Source organism: Aedes albopictus, chromosome 2 (genome assembly GCF_035046485.1).
Source record: "Aedes albopictus strain Foshan chromosome 2, AalbF5, whole genome shotgun sequence".
Taxonomy (NCBI): domain Eukaryota; kingdom Metazoa; phylum Arthropoda; class Insecta; order Diptera; family Culicidae; genus Aedes; species Aedes albopictus.
The window spans coordinates 148,131,080-148,153,461 of NC_085137.1; the positions used below are offsets into that span (position 1 = coordinate 148,131,080).

The 22,382-nt window shown below is 38.6% G+C and overlaps 1 protein-coding gene across 1 annotated transcript in view; it reads left to right on the forward strand.

Annotated features, from left to right (window-relative positions):
• Positions 1 to 5,363: 5,363 nt before the first annotated feature.
• Positions 5,364 to 22,382, forward strand: part of LOC109428851 (protein Star) — a 143,392-nt gene continuing 126,373 nt past the window's right edge. The window contains exon 1 of the mRNA XM_062850587.1: positions 5,364 to 5,947. The gene's annotated coding sequence lies outside the window, so the exon portion shown is untranslated. The remainder of the gene's footprint in view (positions 5,948 to 22,382) is intronic.

Here is a 22,382-nt window from a genome sequence, read left to right on the forward strand (position 1 = left end):
AGATTTTCTTCAACAGCTCTCCAAGAATTCGCAAAAGATCCCCGGGAATACTTTTAAAGTTACTCTATAAGAATTTCTCCAGAATTTTCACAGAAATTCCTCCAGGAGGTTTCCGGGAATTTTCGCAGTTTCACCGGTAAGTCCTTCTAGAATAAGCTTAGAAGCTCTTCAGGTGTTTCTCTAGGAGCTCCCTGGGAATTGCTTCAGAAGTTTGCGGGCAATTCCTTCCAAAACCCCCGAGAATTCCCGCGGAATTTCTCCAGTATTTCCCCGGGAATTGATCTAGGAGTTCCACGGAGTCATCTCCAGCAGGCCCCGAGCATTCTTTCAGAAATGGCTCCCTGAATACCACGGGAATTTCTTCAGAAGCTCCCTAAGAATTTCTGCAGCATTTGTGGTAGAATCCCTTCAGAGTTTTCCTGGAAATTTCTCCATGATTACATAAATGATGCGACAATTCCTCCAGGATTCTCACGAAATTATCTGCAGGAGTTCACCAAGAAGTCCTCCAGCAAAAATGCATGATTTTCTCCAAAATTCACCTGAGATTTTTCCAGTCCGAAGTCCCTCAGTAATTCTTGCCCAGAAATTTGCCGAGAATTCCTCCAGGTGTTCATCAAAAATTCCTAGAGAAGTTCCTCTGGAATTCCTCTAGGAGTTTGTCAAGAACTCTTACAGGTGTTCCTTGAGAATTCCTCCAGAAACTCCTCGGAAACTGTTTCAGCAATTCCTTGAGAATTCCTCCAGAAGATCATCGGAAATTCTTCCAGGAATTCCTCGGGAATACCTCCAAAAGTTTCCCATAAGTACTGAAAAGTTTCTGGTGCCTCCATATTCCACTAGGAGTTCTTCAGAAATTCATCCGGATGGTTCTTATGTGTGGTAGTAACTCGTTCTTAACTCTTTTTTTTATCAGCGAAGAGTGCATTAAGGCGAAACTGGATCCATTTCCTCACTTTTTGGTTTTTGATTTTTTATTAAATAACGAAGCGATATTTTCAAAATCGGTTTTCGTGCACATGTAGAGTATGGATCAGGGTATCTTCTGATTTTTTTACGCGAGAGAAAATGTTTTTCGTTTTTGCAGAAACCATTTTTGAACAAAATTTCACTAAAAAATGGTTTCTGCAAAAACGAAAAACATTTTCTACAACGTAAAAAAATCCGAAGATACCCTGATCCATACTCTACATGTGCACGAAAACCGATTTTGAAAATATCCCTTCGTTATTTAATAAAAAATCAAAAACCAAAAAAATGAGAAAATGCTTCCAGTTTCGCCTTAATACAAATCGACAAGACTTGTTAGATAGGGTGACAATGGGTATTATCGGCAGGTTTGTTCTCTTCGTCACGGGGGGGTTTTTCTCAGCCAAATTGCCTGAAACTTGGCCATATGATTCAGCTTAGTTGGGAAGGATACGAGGTTTCGAAAAATCCCCAAAGATCTTATAAGAGAACAACTTATGCTGAAACATCATCTTTTCATATTGAGGGGGTTAGAAGCAAAAAGGTGTAAGTGACAAAAACCCACTTTCGAGTAAAGAGTAAATGAGGTTTAAAGTTTTTGACCAGTTTTTCTCCCCATACAAAATGTATGGAGTTTCAAAATCAACCCAATTTTCTTTGATTTATTGTAATTTTTCCAATCATTGTAGAAACAATCTTAAAAAAGTTCCTGAAAGCTTGGAATCTGTAGAATTTTATGATATGCTCTGCTCAAAATCGACAAAATGGTCACTTACACTCCTTTGATTCTGGGCCCCTCATATTATTATATTATTCATATCATTTATATTATATTATTAATTTTGGCAACTTATTTAATAACTATTGGGTTTTTAAATTAAGAAAAATATATTGATTTTTTTGATTTTATACGAAAGAGCACCTTTTTCGGAAACACTATGATTTTTTTCAAATTTTAGGTACATTATTTTGGTACCTAAAATCAATTTCGAAGAGATTTTTCGAAATTTCCTTTTGACAGCTGGGCAACTGCTTGACAGCTCCGCCCAGTACAAAATGCGACGAGGGGTGATTCGACAAATCGTTTCCATACAAACTTCAAACTGATTTTTAAATAGGTTTCCTAACACCAAAATTCATGAAAATTTGGATTTCGGCTCAGTTTTGCATGCAGATTCAGAATATGAAATTGGGTTTTTAAATTCAATAAAATGTATTGATTTTTTGATTTTATATGAAAGAGCACCTTTTTCTAAGCCACTATGATTTTTTTTTCAGATTTTTAGAACTTTATTTTGGTACCTAAAAACAAATTTGAAGAGATTTTTTGAAATGACCTTTTGACAGCTGGGCAACTGTTTGACAGCTCCGTTCAAGGGGTGATTCGAGAAATCGCTGCAATACAAACTTCAAATTAGTCCTGTTCAACGACGTAGGTTGAACTTGCTCGAAGTTGTTGTATCCTACTCTCATCCGTTTGTTGACTAATGGGTAAGAGCAAGATGCAGCAACTTCGAGCAAGTTCAACCTGCGTCGTTGAACAGGACTATTGATTTTTGAATAGGTTCCCGGGCTCCAAAATTCATGAAAATTTGGATTTCGACTCAGTTTCGCATGCAGATTCAGAATATGGAATTATCTCACACTCAGCGAAAAAAACTAGCGAAATTCATCGAAATACCTTATGAAAATTTGCTATAACTAATTCTTATGGATGGCATAAGAATACCTTATGAAAATTGATCGTGCGTGCTATGACCAATTTCATAAGATAGACTTATGAAAAGAACAAAAAAATCTTAAAATGAAGCAGACTGGATTCGATCTATGAACGTCGAGATCACCGAGCCCGTGTTTTATCCACACGGCTACCGACGCTTGAGAATTCTATGTTGCTAAACATGAATAAAAGCTAAGCTGTGGGACGATTTTACGTCATAGAATGACCTTATGAAATTCATCCGAATCATTATATAGTTATTTATGCAACGAGTTGCAAAATGTGGATTTTTACAGCACGAGTCGTACATTTATCCAACGAGGCTTGCCGAGTTGGATAACTATGACGAGTGCTGTAAAAATCGAGTTTTGCAACGAATTGCATACAACATTTTTTGCAATAACAAAAATTATTCATTGGAATATGACGATTACCATTAGTATCATCGTACTTCCCGGTGACTCAAAGGGAATACCCACGTGTTTCATCATGCTAGACATGAAATTTAAATCAAGCAAGCCGTGCTATAACCGTCACAGTTTTCCAAGCTCTTTCCGCGGAGACCGTGGTTGTCAATCAAACAAATGCATTATGGTTCATAATGCAACCCAAATGAGTTGCATTATGAACCATAATGCAATTGTTTGATTCAGTAACGAAAAGTAGGCCGTAGTGATACTGAAACGGCAAGTGATAAACAAATTTTATAGTGCAGAATTGCAAAAAATTATTTAAAGGCCGTTTCATAAGTTGAGCCTTATGGAAATCTTAAGGTTATTTGGCTGAGTGCACCAACGCTAAAGAAGCCAATAAGCCATTTTACGAGACGTTTCAGAACAGCTGATCGCAGCAGCGGCGTCAACTGACAGAATTCCACGCACGTTTGTTTTGCTGGAATATCGCGTAATTTTTGAAAAGGTACTTGTTCAACAAATTGGAGATATGAGAAATTTGAGCCAAAATAGGTTCAAAAGCTGTCGTAGAAGCAATATAAATCTCAATAATTAATCAGGTATTTTTTTCGTCACGATTCACTCGTTAACTAGCGAAAAAAAATTAAATAAAAATATCTTATTATGGTTTTAGCCAGTTTCAAAAACTACGCTTGACTTGCGCGCAGTCATTAACCATCATCAACCAGACGATGATTGAAAACGTAAACATCAGAGCGCGGAGTTCTGTCGTTTGACTAGCCTCATAAAATAGACTATACACGCTCGCGTCAGAATACCCATTTTTTCATTGCTATCTCTGTCGCTCTTCAAGAGGCCGCATTTAAAAATACCCATTTTCAAGTTGGGCGGCCCAACTTGAAAATGGGTATTTTTAAATGGGGCCTCTTGAAGAGCGACAGAGATAGCAATGAAAAAATGGGTATTCTGACGCGAGCGTGTAGTCTATTTTACCAAACGACAACAGTGTTGATATTGATATTAACACTCACGGGCTTGGGCGCAACCTTCTGTCAAATTTTCATTCATGAAATGAGCGATCAGCTGATCCGAAACGGGCTTGTTCACAAATGTCATAACGCTGGAGGGGGTGGGTGGGTGTCCTTCATGGTGTTACAGCCCGAACAAATAATTTTTTTCCCCATATAAATAATGTTACGAAAGGGTGGGTGGGTGTCAGGAAAGGCCAATTTTGGCGTTATGAAATTTGTGAATGAACCCAACGTCTCGTAAAATGGCTCATTGGGTTCTTTAGGGGTATCCAGATTATTCCATAATCGTAATCTCCGTCCAAAAATTAGTCGGAATCTAAAATTTCATCATTTTTGGTGCCCGGGAACTATTTTTAAAATGCTTTTACAGTTTGTATGGGAAACTTTTTTTGTTCGGGATGAACTGTCATTTTATCGCTTGAACTGTCATTCTATCCACAAAAATGAAAACTGTTTTGTTTATTTAACCATCGAAACAAAGGTATTGGAACACAATAAAATCACATTATACTCAGAAAAATGAGCTCTTTCTATTAGGATATAGAAAATAGCAATATTTTGTTCATTGACCAACCCAATTGCCAACTTTTTCTTGTCAGGTGACCCACTATGCGTCGCGAAAGATGCTGATTCTCATCATCAATCATCATCATCAGCAACAGAAGCAGCCATCAACACACAGAGAGACGAGCAAGAGATTCCAGTTTTCCTCGCGAGTCGCAAGCAACAGCACACCACGGTTTGGCAAACATCTCTTCTAGGCCAACTTTGTTCGCGGCGGTGCCTTTTTAGATTTGGAGTTTTTCGTAAATTTTCGAAATATTTTCGTAATTTTGAATTCAGTTGTTGAATTTTCCCGCGTGGAAACTGAAGATTACCGAAAACAAAGCAAAATTTTGCCGTTTTACAAGTTGATGCTCTCTAAAATAAAAACGCTCATTTTTGAGTAGCGCCCATGCCGCACAGGGACTGTGTTGGAAACACACATTTTTTTAAATTACTCGTACGCTCACATTTTTGCAAAATATCAATATTTTTCGGTATTTGAAGGTGGTTTATAAACCCAGTGAGCTGCCATGTCGAAATTATTGCAAAATACATGCTCATGTGAGCGTACGAGCAATTTTAAAAAAAATGTGTGTTTCCAACACAGTCATGTGCGGCATGGATGTTTACTAAAAATGTGCAGATCAAACACATTTTTGAGCGTAGCCGTTTTTGCGTGTGGTGGTCAGTGAGAAGACGAAAAAGAAAATAAAAAGATCCTAGTCCGAGCCCGAGCGAGTGTTGTTCGTTTCGGACCAGTGGTTTTGGTGTGTTTGTTTCTGCGGGGCAATGAAGGTGGCGAAGAAGAACCATCAAACGAAAGATTGAGGAAAATTTCGTGCCTTACCTCTCTAGTAGGCACTGCTGTTGTGCTCAAGGAAAATAGTGTTCCAAAAGTGCGTTGAATTCGATTTTACCGGATAGATTGAATCTAGTGTTCGAAGCGCAGAAAAAATCGCGAAATTTTTATCCTATTTTGGTTTACATTCCTCCGACAACAAAGTCGAGGTTCGCTGCCTGTGCCGTATGAGAATCACCCGAATTTGATGCTACGAAGGTGAAGTGAATCAAAGCAAGCGCTCAATAATTAAAAAAGGTAATTGACCGGAGGTTGATTTGCGAATTTCTCGGTCAAGCCGCACCGAAGTAGGCACTGGCAAAGTTTAATTTGATTTGCCTAGGAAGTGGAACGGTGATTTTTGTGGATTATTTTGAACACCGCTACCTTTTAGGGTAAAGATACCCTCAGGCCTTCCATATTCGTCAAGGTAAGTTAGAATTATTTTAGTTGTATTAAAATTGTTTGTTATCTGAATTAAGCTTCGTAATGTTAGGTTTCATTTAGTCTCAAAGTAAATGAAAGTCCTGAACTGTCATTGCTCAGTTTCAGTACACGGAGAAACGAAAGTACCCAAAAGTGAGTTCAATCCACCCAACTTCGAGGTTGCGTGCGGGAAGCCAATTTTGAGTTGATGAAGTCGATGTTGAGGTAGGTAGTTTGCATTTAGGCGTATTCGGTCAAAGTACCTAAAGTCAAAGTTCTTTTTACTCAACCATCAGTTAAAATCACTCAACTTTTGGTTCTATGTCACTTACTCAATTTTGGCTTCCCGCATCGAACTCTCAAAGTTGGGTTGTTTTGCTATTCACTCTTTGACAACATCAAAGAGAGCGAATGAAATGGGATGCAAAAAAGAACTCAAAAGTGAGTTTAAAAATACTCAAATTTGAGTTTTCTTGTTTTTCAGTGTATGCATGGAAAGTACAGTCCAATCGTTATAAATCGACTATTTGACGGCATTGTATTGTGCTATACGATGATAGTGTAGTAGTAGGCTTTGCTTGCATTGCATTATGTTTACATGCGGACATGATGCGAAACACGCAACCGTGGGAACGGCAACAAACCCAACAAACGGAACGGGTTGCTTCGGTCGGTTGTTTGCTGGTGTTTGTGCGATTCCGCGGTTTGTTTTTGTTCTTTTACTACATGTTGATCCCCCGCTGATGATGACCGATGATGGTAGTGATGACGGGTACAGTGGCGTAGTAGTGATGTGGATTTCAGTGGTGGTCCCCAAATTGTGACTACAGATGCACTTTCATTTTTATGGGAACATCCATAAATTATGTCACGCAAAAATTGTCCATTTTGAATCCCCCCTCCCCCCTATGTCACATTTTTTGTATGAGACCTCTGAAATTTTTGTATGGGTCGTCACACTTTGATGAACCCCCCCCCCTCCCCCCCCCCAAAAGAGTGACGTAATTTATGGACGTTCCCTTATAAAGAACAAATTACTATTGCCTATTTCATACTATTTTCTTAGGGAAGAATCATTGATTACGTCCATCATTTTTTAAAGATTTCTCTACCCCTGTGTAACACTATTTCCCTATACCTATTACATGTATTATTACCCTTTTATATGAACCCCTCAAGAAAACTATGGAGAAATCCCTGAAGAAATTTCTGGGGGACAAGCAGATTGTCTTCTGGAGAAACTCGTGGAAGAATCCCTGGTATGACTCCTGAAAGAATGCCTGGATAAATTTCAAAAGGAACCCCTGTAACTCCTGAAGAATGTTCTTGAGCAATACATTGAGAAATCTCTGAAGGAATTCTTGGTGAAATTGCTAAAGGAATTACAGACGACATCCCATAAGCGAGAAATCACTGAAGCAACTCCTACATTAATTTCAAAGTAAACTCCAGGGGGGTCTCTAAGCGGAGCATGTAAATGAATCTGTGAAGTAACTTCTGTAAAGATTCCTGAAAAAACTCCAGAATGAATTATTGGAGGAAGTTCCGGAGGAATCTCTGAATACATTTCTTCAAGAACTGCTGAATAAATTCTTGGAGAAATTTCTGAAAGAACCCCCAAAATGAACTCCAGACGGAACCTTTATAGGAATCTCTCAAAAAATCCCCGAAGGAATTCCTGGAGCACTGGCATATTGCCTTTTGGAAACATTCGTGGAAGAATCCCCGATAAGACTTCTGAAAGAACCCTCAGATAAATTTCAGGAAGAATCCTAAAAATGATTTCTGAAGAAATTTCTTAGGCAACTTTTTGGGAAATCTTTGAAGGAATTTTTGGACGAAGCGCTGAAGTAGTTCCAGACGACATCCCTGAAGGAAGTCCTAGAGGAATCCCAAAATGAACCTCAGGAGGTATCCATGACGAAATTACCGAAGGAATCTGTGAAGAAACTTCTGTAGGAATCCCTGCAGAATCTTCTGAAAGAATGTTTTAGGAAATCTCCGGAGGAAGCTCTGAAAAAAAAATTCTTCATGAGCCTTTGAATAAATTCCTAGAAGAATCCCTGAATGAACTCTTGGAGTCACCTCTGACGGAACTTCTGGAGATATTCGTCTAGACATCCCTGAAGGAATTTCTTTAATACTAGCAGATTGTCTTCTACAGAAACTCGTGGAATAATCCCCGACAAGATTTCAAATGAAATCTCTGAATAAATTTCGGGAGGAACCCCTGAACAACTCTTGAAGAATGTTCTCGTGAGTACCTTGAGCAATCTCTGAAGGATTTTTTGGAGGAATCGCTGAAGGAACTTCAGGTGACATTCCTGAAGGAATTGCTGGAGGAATCACTGCAAGAACTACAAGAGGAATTCCAAAATAAACATCTTAAGGAAACTATGAAGAAACTTTTGTTGGAATCCCTGAAAGAACTCCATTGAAAAAATATCCGGAGAAATCTTGGAAGAAATTCCTTCTCAAGTCTCTGAATAATTTACTAGAACGATCTCTGAGAGAACCCCTGAATGAACTCCAGGAGGAACCCCTGACGGAACTGTCTCTAACTGAACATCTGGATGAGTCGCTCTAGGAATTTCTGAAGGAATTCCTGGAGGACTGGCATATTATCTTCTGGAGTCAATTCCCGATAAGACTTCTGAAGAAATCCTCAAATAAATTTCAGCAGAAGCTCCTAAAGTAACTCTAAATTTCTTGAGAAATACCTTGAGAAATCTCTGAAGGAACTCTTGGAGGAAGCGCTGAAGCAATTCCAGATGACATCCCTGAAGGAATTGCTGGAGGAATCATTGAAGGAACTCCTAGAGGAATCCCAAAATGAACTCCAGAAGGAATCCTTGATGAAAAAAAAATCATCGACGAAATTGATGGAGAAAGCTCTGAACAAATTTTTTCATGAGCCTTTGAATAAATTCAGATTATCATCGTGTAAAAATCCCCGATATGACTCCTGAAGGAATCATTGAATAAATTTCAAGAGGAACCTCTGAACTAACTCCTGAAGAAATTTCATGAGGAATGCCTTGAGAAATCTCTGAAGGATTTTTTGGAGGAATCGCTGAAAGTACTCCTACAGGAATTCCAAAATAAACTTAAGGAGGATCCTCTGACGAACCTCCAAATGGAATCTATGAAGAAACGTATGTAGGAATCCCTGAAAGAACTTCTGAGCGTATCGCTGAAAAAATTGTTTAGAAGGCCCTGAATAAATTCCTGGATGAATTCCTAATGAAACTGCTAGAAGAATTTCTGAAACAACTCCAGGAGAATTCCCTGAAAGAACTTCTGGAGGAATTACTGGTGATACTCCTGAAGAAATTTTTGAAGGAACTTCTGGTCAAATCCTAGAAGGAATTCGTTGATGAATCCCTGATAGTCCTGGAGGACCTCTGCAGTAACTCTATGAGAAATCTCCAAAGAAACATCTGGTAGAATCCCTGAAGATGTTTACGAGGAAGGGCAAGGTATTTGGAGTACATAACTAAAATTTTCTACAGCACCGTTTTAAAGAACCGTTATACGTATTTGGCTGAAAATGCACCCCGATGCTGACAATGACTGAACAACCATCATGATATATTTTCAGGCAAATTCGTTTAACGACTCTTTAAAACGGTACAGTAAAACATTTGAACTATGTACTACAAATAAACGAAATTCTTAATTTCGTCTAGTTTTTGTTTTAGTATCCAGATACACAACAAAAATGGTATAGCAACAGTTGGGTTAGGTTTCCAAATAACTGAATTCACTGTTCAACGGAAACGTATGTTGTCATTTCCAAACCGATTTGGCAACAGTTTGAATTGTATACGTTAGGATTCATATAGGGTCTGAGCACAGAGAACAGACGTTTAAGCTCGAACAAAAATACGCCGAAATCGTGTGTAAAGGATTTAAGTGTACCGCAACGCCACCAACGGAGACTGCCCCACATATAAAGTCGATTTGACCCCACGATGGCAGTGTTCATCTTTAAAATACACTAGCCCACAAAGCGACACGAGCGCCAAACAGCCAAAAACGGCGAGCACTGGAAACAAATATGACAACACAACAATGCAAGCGATGGGACGCTAGCGCCGCGCAACGGGAGCATAACCACATACTTTGAAATGACCGTTACAAAGTTTTACACAAGCCAGAAAGTGAAGATAGACGTCTGTTCTCTGTGGTCTGAGTGCCATAAGTAGTCTCACGCTCCTAAATTCATCTTAATCGAAAACAAGTGAATTTTAACTTAGGCTAATTCTTCACACAATAAGATTTTTGGAAGGAACTAATCAATACATTGAAAACAAATTTTTGCTCAAAATGACGATCCACGTCGGGCTTCGTACTCCCTACATCGGGTTTGATATAGGTAAAATATTTTTTTCAAAAATAGTGCGCTAAAAACGATCAAAACTTGGTGAAAAACTAAAAATTTGCAGAATACAATACGGTTAAGCGGACGATGACGGCATTAGGGCATCTACCGTATGCGTGATAATGTTTGCACCATCGTTAAATAAAATTCCAGTTTTACTTGTGAAGACAATGTATTGGTTTTATTTGCAGGCATTTAAGCTATAACTCATATCATAGTAGGCTGTGAATAAAAAGTGTTGATTTTCTTAGTTTAACACTTGCATAATGACTAAGTGGCAACCTAGCTCGTGATTTGTCCACGCGCAAATGTCGAAAAGTATCCGTGGTAGTGTCAAAGTCAAGATTAACAATTTTTGAATTTATTTTTTTATTTTGACATTGCCAAATAGTGTAGACATTGACACACAAACAAAAGTTAAAATAACTATTGATTCTGGAATTTGGTACTGGAAATCGAAAAAAACGGAGGTTGCGTTCGGTCAAATTCAAGACTTTCTTATATGGCGCTACTCGTAGCTCCTGGATGCCATTGGTAATAATGTAAGTTTTTTTTCTATGGTCGAAGGATCATAAAGGCCACCGTAATTTTCCTTTTCGATATGCCATGCTGTTAAGTCGCTGATTTCGCGTTTCTTTGCCATTTTTCTCATTGAGCGCATATAATTTACCCAAATCTTATTTTTGGTGGCAGCGATAGCTTTCTTAATCCATGTTAACCTTGGACGACCAGTGGACACCTTCGGGAATAGTTGCTCTTGCTTTTTTTCGGTCTAAGACTGTTTTACGGTTCTCCTGAACACTCCTGAAATGTATTTTTTAACATTTGCGCGTGGACAAGTCCCGACTACCGCTGCTACCCCTTCATGGTGCAAATTTTAAACTTAAGAAATCGGATTTTTTTTACCCGCAACCTACTGTGATATGAGTTAGAGCTTACGTGCATGCAATAAAAACCAAGACATTGTGTGTACAGGTGATATGGGTACTTTATTTGTACGATGGTGCAAACATTATCACGCATACGGTAACTGTATCGTCGCACCCCTTTGATCCATCCCGATAAAAAAGTTAACTTGTCGACACACAATATCGTTTACTCCTTATATTCATTGACGGGCGGTCGGAGCATATGTCCCAACCTGGGACGGGACGTGACAGCTCATTGGTACAAGCCCTCTTATTCTTTTTGCTACTGTTCATACGGGGGTTGCTCTAGTGTTGCCAACACTTTTCATATGCAAATCATCAAAACTTGTTGACTAGTTTTATTTAGCATTCTACTTCAAAGAATGAGTTTGAAAACATTCTGATCTTCCTCGTTTGGATCTCATACACAGACTTCCATCCCTTGCCGGCAAACCTTCGGATTCTTCGAAAATTAGTAAAAATGAAGCCCAGAATGATACACATCACTACGCCCATAATGTATCGTTTTGCACTTCATTTCACCATGTACAGTTTCGGATAAAAACAGCACAGAAAGTGAGAAAAACGATTAATGTTGTTAGTTATTAATTATCAATCATACGAGGTTTAAAAAACCCGTGACTACTAGCAACACGGCTAACTCAACAACAGAGTGCCCTCTTGTAAACGAACGTAACGCGGCGCAACGCTGCTTTTGTCAAATCAACCAATCAGAAGTGGTCTTTTTTGACAGGCAAATGGTTTCGTATTTGCACTAGCACCTGACGGGTCCCGTCCCAGGTCCCAACCTACTATACAGCCGCTTCCAGCTTACTTATCTTTGCCAATTGAATTTGATTGGTTTGAATTGATGGCGGGTGTCTGTCTGTGTTGAATTCTTATTTGCGGCACTATGATGCGTGAAACTGGGAACTTCGGCTCTCTGGATTTTATGGTTTGAAGATATTGTTTGATTTCATTTGTTCATTTGTTTCATTTGTAAAGAAGTATGAAAGAGGGAAATAATTTGTTATGTCACATTTACATCACATGAGTTACTGTCTGAACCACACTGTACCACTGATACAAATTACTAATATAACACTAGTTTACAGCATTTTTGAACTCGGTAAGCTGATGATCATTTTTGGTGTAGAACCATGCCCTGAGTGAAATTTTTACTGTAATTCGCCTACATATGATATGTCAAATAAACGTCGAGAAAGAATTTTACGTTGTTTTTTTCTTATTGAAAAAAATACATTTCTTCAAAAATATTTGGGAATTTTGCTAAAATTTAAGATGATTGTCCCTAAAACTCGCCAATTTCTTGAATTTCATCAATCTGACGCAAAACCTGTATTCAGATGATCGAATGGTATTGTATTCAGCTTTTTATTTATGGAAAAAAGATTTAAAATTGGTTGAACAAAACATAATATATTTGAATTTTAGTAAATTACATATTTTGAAAAGCTGCAAAACTCGATATTGAGCTAAACCTCTAAAACTTTTCTACTTTAAATTTTTTGAAGGTCGGTTTCGAAATCAGCACTAAATTGTACTTCAAAAATTTTGGTCGTTGACAGAAGTTCACGACTTTCGTTTTATTTTGTAAACTTGTGCAAAGCGGAGCGGACCTGGTGTGATGGTTAGAACACTTGACTATCACGCTGAGGACCTGGGATCGAATCCCACTCCCGACAAACTCGCAAAATGTGAGTTCTTCCTTCGGAAGGGAAGTAAAGCGTGGGTCCCGAAATGAACTAGCCAAGGGCTAAAAATCTCGTTAATACAGATAATAATAAAAAAAAAGAAACCGTTTATAAGTGCTTCATTCCGGAGAAGAAATCTGGAGCACCAATTTTGTTGAACTTTGACTTTTCATGTCGCTACTATAACTGGCATAACATAAACTGTTAGCCAGATTTGTTTTCAATTCCAATCATGCAGGCAGGAATGTTTAAAAGGTTTTCTAGCAGATTTCAGTGGAATTCCAGGGGCATTCGAGGTGAAGCCAACGGGGCTTTTGGGTGTTTCATGGGTGTTCATGCAATTTCTGGGGGGTGGGGGTTTTAAGAAAGTAATGCGATTTCAGGGGCGTTCCAGGCATTTCAGAGAGTGTCAGGATCGTTCCTGGAATCTTCAAGGGGTTTCAGAGACGTTCCAGGGAATCGCAGGGGTGTTCTTGGGAAATATTGAGGATTTCATGGGTGTTTCAGGGCGTCTCGAGTACAGTTAATATTTTACAGTCTGGCGAATAGAAAATCACAAAAACGGGCAACTGGCAACCAAAATACAAGCGAAACTAGAAAAAGTTCAAGCTTTCGACAGCTTTCATATCTTCAGAACATAATCAAGGTTATAATATCCCCTTCATATTCAAGCTCTTTCGAACTGTCAAGTTCAATTGGCTCCGATAGTTCTATTCACCAGACTGTAAATATAGTAGCCCAAGGGGCCTTAAGTGCGTTCTAGAAGTGTTGGTTTTAGAGGCACCCAATGAATGGGGTTTCGTGGGCGTTTAATGAGGTTTCACAAGGACTCAGAGGCGTTCCAGAGGTGAACCATGGGGCTTTAGGGTGTTTTCAGGGACGTTCCAGAGTGTTCCAGAGAGTTTCAGTGGTATTGCAGGGAGTTGTAGGAACGTTTCAGGGGGTTTCAAAGGGTGTCAAAGGCACTCAAGGAAATTTCAGGGGTGTGCCATGGAGTTTCAGGTGGTGTCAGAGGCGATCCATGGGATTGATTTCAAAGACGTTTCAAAATGTTCCAGTGGGTTTTGAGGGAATTTCAGCAGCGTCCTATAAAATATCAAGGGGTTTCAGGTCCCCAACGGATTGGGGGGGGGGGGGGGGGGGGCAGGCAGAGGTGTTTCAGATGCATTCCGTAAGATTTCAAAGACATTTTAAGATGTATCAGCGGGTTTCAGGAGCGCTCTAAGGGTTTTCAAAGGGTTTTGGAGACGTTCCAGGCTGTTCAGGGGTGTTCCAGGCAGTTTAAGGGGGGTTCCAGGTGCGTTCCGAAAGTGTTCTTTGGTTTGTCTAGGACGTTTAAGAGTATTTCAGTGGATTGGCGTGCCTCGTTTATTTATCTTATTCACTCTCCTAAACAAACACGAGAAATGGAAGGTGGAAGAGGGGGCACTGACCCCTTCTTTATCCCGCTCATTCTCGTATACTTGAGAAATTTGATAAATTTGTAACATATAATTTAAAATTTCGACTACCGGAATAACTGTTCAATAATGAACGAAAATCTGAAGCACCATCGATTTTCGACGAACTTGGGACAAACGGAATCAGATGAATATGATGCAATAATATTTAGAATATGGTTCCTGATAAGGATAAGCCAACTACTAATAACTTATTTCAATAGTGGAACTATTGGTAAATAAGCGAATTCCTATTGATTTACAACAAAAAAACATTGATTTGCAATAAGTTTTGTTCAGGTTTTTTTTGTATTCTTGGGATACGCTTTATTTTTTAAATGCCAGTAAAATGGGCAATATGTGTCATTTTACCCTTGCTTGCGTCACATGGCGCAGTTAGTCGTCTGAGCGTCCGACCGTGCCGAGCTTTGGACGCATACTAATAGGCTAGGGGAACTGGATGAATGTGGATGAATTGACCGCAAGAGAAAAACTAGATCTTCATATAAAAAAATGCTAAATTTGACAGATGCTTCATCCTCATTCACGCTAGGTGAACCCAGTGTTGGTAAACTCACACTCAAAGCGCACTCATGAGCCGCTCCTGCGTGAGCAAACTCGCGCGCGATTCTGAATCATTTTCTCACACGCGAGATTTTCATTGTAAAACGAATCAAAATTAATTTAAACGGCTATCAATGTTGTTGTATGCTAGATTTGCTTTTGTTCTATCATACAATCCTAAAAACTTCGGTGTAAACAATAAGAACACCAAGAAATAAAGCAATGAGTAAAATCACGAGTCAACTCATGCATGATTTTTTCGGCGGTGAGTTTGGCGAGTCAAGAATCGCGCGAGAAACAACTCAATCATGAGATTTGAGAATTTGAGTTTTTACCAACACTGGGTGAACCAGTTCCTCTAGCCTATTAGACTCCAGCAAAACAACCTGCCTGGTGGCTAGGTATGCGGAGTGCGAGAGTAAGTCTCGGTTTCATAAAAATAATTCGCTCTCACTTGTAGTTAGTGGGCACAAACGCGAGTGTGTTGTGGATTGGCATCTAAGCCGAAAGAGAGATGAGTTCGTGACTTAGGAGTGTTCACGGTGTGGTTTCGGAGTCAGTTTGACTTTTTGTTCCGCATAATCATTACCTGTTCTGTGGTTTAGTTGGTTAAAGCGCCGGTCTAGCGAATACGGAGTCGTGGGTTCGAATCCCACCAGAACGCGATTTTTTTTTCACAAATTTCATCTCACAATTTGACATTTGTGCCTTCTAATTACAAGTTTTTCCAGTATGTTTCAGGCATACCAGTAAATCTGGTAAAATGCCAGTAAAATGGGTAATATGTGTCATTGTAGGTTGAGGATTAGGATAGAGGCTGAGATGGATGATTAAAATAGACGGTAGAATAGGGAATAACGGTAGAGGCTGGTTAGATGGTAGGGTAGAAGGTTAGGGTAGACGGTAGGATGGAGGATAGTGTAGGTATATAGGGTAGGAAAGGCGGTAAGGTAGAGAGTAGAGGATTAGGATAGAAAGTAGGGTGAAAAAATGAGATAAGATTAGATGAAATGAGATTTTATTGAGGTACCTTCAGAATTTTTTTCCCGATTTTTGCCTGGTATTCCCAAGGACATTCCTCTCGAGTATCTCCCAAGGATTTCTTCAAATGTTTCTTCCGGAATTCCTGTAGGGATGGCGGCTAAGATCTCTTCAAGGATTTTTGCAGAAATTGTTTTAGTAAATCCTAAAAGGATTGTTTTAGCGCAGACAGACGTTCAAGTTTGACTCAGCAGCTTGTGTAAAAAACATGGCCGGCACAAATTGCCAAGTGGCAATCAGCGTTAGCGAAGTTCATATTCAATCGCTGCCTCACATGTGCGTTGCGACCAACAACTGTCACCACGGTCGTCTTCCAGCCGGATGGCGGGAAAAGACCGCACGTGTTGCACGCTAATAATGTTTCCACATAATTTGTGCAGAGTAAATGACTTTTATTTAATGTCTAAAATCTTTTGCACAAATTAGCGCAGGACTCTTGTAAAATATTTTACACATTATTACTTTTATTTTACATAGATTTGCTTGAATAAAACTGCATTTGGATGAACTTCACTCGCATTGGGAAATCTTTGTGAATGTGACGCAAATGTAGGAATGATTTTGACAGTGTTTGTTTTGATTTTATTTTTCGGTGGGTGGTGAATTGGGTGGTAAGTAAGTGGCTGGAAGCACGTGGTTTCTCAAACTGTCAACTGCACGCGACTTTACTGTGGCAATCGGTTGCCTAGGTTACGCTAGTGAAAATTTACATAGAAAATTTGAATAAATTTGTTCGAGCTAGAACGTCTGTCTGCGGTTTTAGGTATTCTATTCGGTATTTCTGCTCCGATTTCTTAAAGGATTCCCCCCGAAAAGAAATATGAAAGAATATAAGTTTCTGCCGAGCATTCTTCAGGTCATCCTGGATATTTTAGGTATATCCGTTATATATTAGGAATAACGGGATAGGACCAACTGTGATTCTAATTTGGGGAATATTTCTTGGCTTTCAGTCTTATATCCTGTCTTGTTCTTGATATAAGATTGAAAACAAATATTCCCTAAATTCCCCTGTCCAAGAGTGATGGGTTTGACGATGGCTTATCAAGCGTCGTCATATAGTGAAAATGTGTTTAAATAATTTCAATTTTAGTCTTTTATAATTATAGATTAGCTAAATTAAATATAGTAACGAAAATTAGTGAAATAGTAAATGGAATAGTATTTGAAAGTAACTAGGTTTTGAATTAAAGCATTTCTTTACTAAATTAAACTAAAATAGAATCTGAATAATCATACCATTGCTTTATTGACTTTAATTTAAACGCTTGATTTGTCATGCCTCCAGCATACGCTTAATCGCTGTCGCATGATCTAACAACAGTTGATTACGCGCAGTGCTGGGGGGACCGACAGGGCTTATTACCAGTCTATACTAACCATCTAACTACTAACAAGACTGGGAAGCCAACGATCACTCATTGCACTTTTGATAGTAGTATTAGTAGTAGTAGTTAGTAGTAGTAGTAGGAGTAGTAGTAATAGTAATAGTAGCAGCATTTTATTAACAAGTAGATTCGTACTATTCTTTTTCACTTCTTCGAAATTATTTTTATAGCAACTATAAACTCAGGAGTGGATAGCATAACGACATTGATTGCAGCAGGGTCCAACCTTATTATGTAATGCAAGAGTGCATGTGGGATGTCTCTGCATTACTTATATCTTCTAGTTAAGACAGGGCAGGGTGATAAGAAAATCGCATTAGTGAATGAACAATTTAGAATCTAAATTTTGGATGTTGAAACTGTTCACTCAAGAAGTTCGCTGGTGCAGGTAGAAAAAAAAACTTTTGAATCTCTCTATTTCTTAGCATAGTAACAAGAAACTATATTTAAAACTGAATATAAATTATGCTCTCTATGATGCTCAACAATGCTATAAACAGAATACTAAAATTTCCGGGCCGCCATTTTGTGGAGTTTGGCGGCCCACTGTCTTTTTGTCATTTCAGATTCATTTTGTACAACGCGTGGCTTCATAGAGTGAACAATACCATCGTCTAGGGGGCATTTTGGAGCTAAATTCGGTGAGTCTGTTCCATTATATTTACGTTGTTATTATTTTAAATTCACCATGGATAGTTGCGGCCTTTTTTTACATGCATATTGTTATGCATCTGTTTGTGCACATTTGTTGTTACCTATCTTTCGTGTATTTTCTCAACTAGCACTGTAAAGTTCGTCACTTCGAGTGTCGGCCTAAATTCTTAGTATTCATTTCATTAAAACTACTATAATTGTTGTACAGTCCACATATTTGATGTTGCCACGATGGGAGAGCACGTTGAGCACCGGTTTGTCCACATCTGCTAGAGATTTTGGCTTGGGGTGGGTCTGGTTTGCAGGTTTAGCGGTGGCCTACCACAATTTGGGAGTGTGAGGGGGGGGGGGATCTCTGCATTGAACTCACTACTCATCAATTCCGTGGGGTATCTAGAAGACAATTGACGATAAGATTGGAAAACAGCTTGCAGTTGGGACCAGACTAAAATAGTGGCCGATAGAAAACAACGCGCTAGACAGCATTATTATTCAATTTTTTAATATTTACCCATAGGCTTTTCGCCGGTTGGCAGTATAGTATTTAGCTGTGTACGAAGATACGGATTAGTTGGTGTACAGATGTTAGGGTTCTCACGGGAAGTGCTTCAAGCGAGGCTTACATAACAACTGACAATAAAGAAATCTATTTTCCTTGACTTTCTACGCAATGGACATCTGACAGAACACACGTGTTTTCGTTAATCTCCTAGGCATTATTAAGACATGACGTATGTGCATGACGGAACAACTAGCAGGACACAGTTCCAGACGTCTCTTTTTAATAACGATATTCAGCATATTTCCAATAGAACTACACTTCAATAAAGCAAAGACTAAAGCTGCTATGATAGAACAGATCAGAATGACTTAATTGACTTATTGACTACATATTGGAGATCTACTTCGAATAACTGACAAATTGACAAGAACCTAACTAAATAATGGACCATAGTACAAAAAAAAAACAATTGACAAAAAGAAAAAAGGGGAAACTTTTATTAAAACTATTTTTGTTCAACGCAGGCCAAAACAGTGTCGACTTGGGCCACGATATGCCTACGTATTTCTGTGTGTTGAAATAAAAATAGAGGCTCATAGAAGCAAACGTAGGGAAAGGGTGCGGTGTTAGAACATAAGCACAGTGTGCTACCGCCGTAATCACTATGAAAAAAAAAAAAACAAATATGTATTCCCTAAATTCAGGAAGGAATAACTTCGGGATTCTTTCAAGAATTCTAGCCGACACTCGTTCAGAGATGCTTGCTTTTTCAAAAATTTCTGCCGCCAAGATATGATCAGAGAATCCAATGGGAGTTCTGTTAGGTATAAATGCCGGAATTGGTATTCCTTGAATGATTTTTTCAAGGTTTTCTCTCTGGATTTCACCCATGATTTCTTTACTAATTTCTTCCAGGATTTCTTCGGTTATTCTTTCAGGGATTCCTGCCGAGCTTTCAGCCACAATTCCTATGAGGACTCTTCCAGATAGTTAACCCAGAATTGCTGTAGGGAATCCTTCCAGGATTGTTCCAGGATTGATTAAAACAATATGAACAGGACTGGATTGACCCACCACACGTTATGTGACGGCCATGTGTTTATTTTTGGCGAGACGAGAATAATCGAACGAATCGCCGACCAGGAGAGAAGGGTAGTCGCGGAGACATTCCATATCAAGCTGGCAGAGGAAACTAATACAGTGAACCTACAACTTGAGAGTGGATTGTTCAACACGAACTACAATGCGTTAGTGTTTAAGCTGCGACAATGACGGACAACGACGGCTAACTGGAGACCCCCTTTAATGTTTTTTGTATTAAACTTTTAGACGTCTGAAGATGGCCGAAATGTGATTAGGCCGAAACGTCACGCAAAAATCGATATTGCTGTATTCGTTACCGAGAAATAACAAAAATTAAGAGATATAGGGAAACTTACGTATTCTCGGTAGTTTTGTTCTCTTCGTCACGGGGGGTTTTTTGAAACCTGTAGGTCTCAGATTTGGCCTAAAATCCTCCCCAACCTAAGCTGAGTTATATGCCCAAATTTCAGGCAATTCGGCCTACAAAAATCCCCCATGACGAAGAGAACAAACCTGCCGATAATACCCATCGTCACCCTATTATGTTTTATAGTACAGCTGGTCCTTGGCTCTAGGGTACCTGATACATTGCACAGTGGGAAAAAATGGACCCAAAATCGCAACTTTTAGAAGCCGCTGGTTTGGAAAAGCATAAAATACCTATTTCTATGTAAAAAATGACAAGGAATCGAATGGTGGTGGTCTCGTTTTGTGCAGACCACGTTAAAGGTCCCATTTCGCCCCATTTTGCCCTTTTTTGCACTATTTTTATGCAAAACATAACAAAGTAGCAAAGATAGACCTCTGCCGCCGACATATAACCCGGGAAAACGTTAAATACTATAGTAGAGGTTGTTCTCAATTGAAGTGGAACATTTCCATGCTGACCAGATCACTATAACGCCCCATTTTGCCCCACACTACTTATTAATTATGAAAAACTAGTTTTATCCATGGATTTTCAAGCAGTTTTCGATGTTTCCATTCAAATCATAGCAATCATGATGCAAATATTCTTAAACAACTGGATAGAGTTGATTTTCACCATGGCAGAGCACGAGTTGTGGCTTACTTTGCCCCAATTCTCCCTTATTTTCATGTTTCGGTGCTAAATTTTACCAAAAAGCATATGAAGATCTCCGCTAACGATCTGTATCTATAAACAATCGTTCAATATTTCAGCGAAGATGATCCACAATGAGGGTGGAACATTTTCATGTTGCCCATATCACTATAATGTCCCATTTTGCCCCATATTCCTTGAAATCTATTAAAATGAGTTTTTTTAAGTTCTCATGATGTATTCGAAGCTTCCATGCAAATCATAGCAATCATGATGCAAATACTCTTTAAAAAAAACTAGATAGAGTTGTTTTCCACCATGAGCACGAGATGTGACCTATTTTGCCCCAATTCACTCTAATTTTGATGTTTCGGTGCCAAATATGTCCGGAAAGCATATGAAGATCTCCGCTGATGATCTACATTCATGAAAAACGTTCAATATTTTAGCAAAGATTATCCACCACGAGGGTGGAGCATTTTCAAGTTGCCCATATCACGATAATGTTCCATTTTGCCCCATATTCCTTCAAAACTATGAAAAATTAGTTTTTTTTATATATTTTCAAGCTGTTTTCGAAGTTTTCATGCAATAACATGAAATTATGATGCCTCTTATATAAAACTAGATAGAGTTTATTTTCACCATGGATGAGCAAGGGATGTGACCTATTTTGCCCCAATTCATTCTAATTTTCATGTTTCGTTGCCAAATTTGACCAGAAAGCATATGAAGGTCTCCGTTGATGATCTACATCCATTATTATTCTAGCAAAGATTATCCGCAACGAATATGGAACATTTTCATGCTGCCCATATCACAATAATGTCCCATTTTACCCCATATTCCCTAAAAAATTTAAAAAATAGTTTTGATAGGTTTTCAAGCTGTTTTCGAAGTTTCCATGCAAATTATGTCAATCACGATTCAAATACTTTTAAGAAATGAGATAAAGTTGATCTCCACCATGTAAAACACGGAATGTGACCTATTTTGCCCCAATTCAGTCTAATTTTCATGTTTCGGTGCAAAACTTGACCAAAAAACATATTAATACAACTGTTGCTGATCTATATCTTTCAAAAACGCTCAATACTATAGAAAAGATAATTTGATATGAGGGAGGAACATTACCGTGCTGTTAAGATCCCACATACCTTAAACATGATGAAAATTTATGTTTCTCCATAGCTGTTAGAGCTACTTTTATATCTTTCAAATAAAGAATAATAAAGATGTTAATAAGTCCAAGGCTTATGCAGTCTCTCATCAAAAAAAGAAAAAAATCCCTGAACAACTCAATTGCATGCATCTTGATTCGCGTCGCCACGTTTTTGTCCTAGATAGACTTTGATTTCCACCATGGCAAAGCACGAAGTGTGATCTATTTTACTCCAATTCGGATATAAATGAGGACGTTTCGGAAAATACATCCGAATCTGATAACAGTGATCTTGAAGATTGTTAAGATAATTAGAAAAGTAGGATTAAGTTGTAAATATTTTTTTTTATTTTTCTATTTGCTACATACATGCGGAATTAACTGAATTGAATCCTCGATATTCCATAATAAAAACAAGCATCTCGATATTCTATAAACAACAGGGACAGCATGGCGCTCTTTCTAAATCTGTAGCAATTTCCAGAAACTTTCAATGCTTCTTCGAGAATCAACAGATCATGTATTTTTTGTTTAAA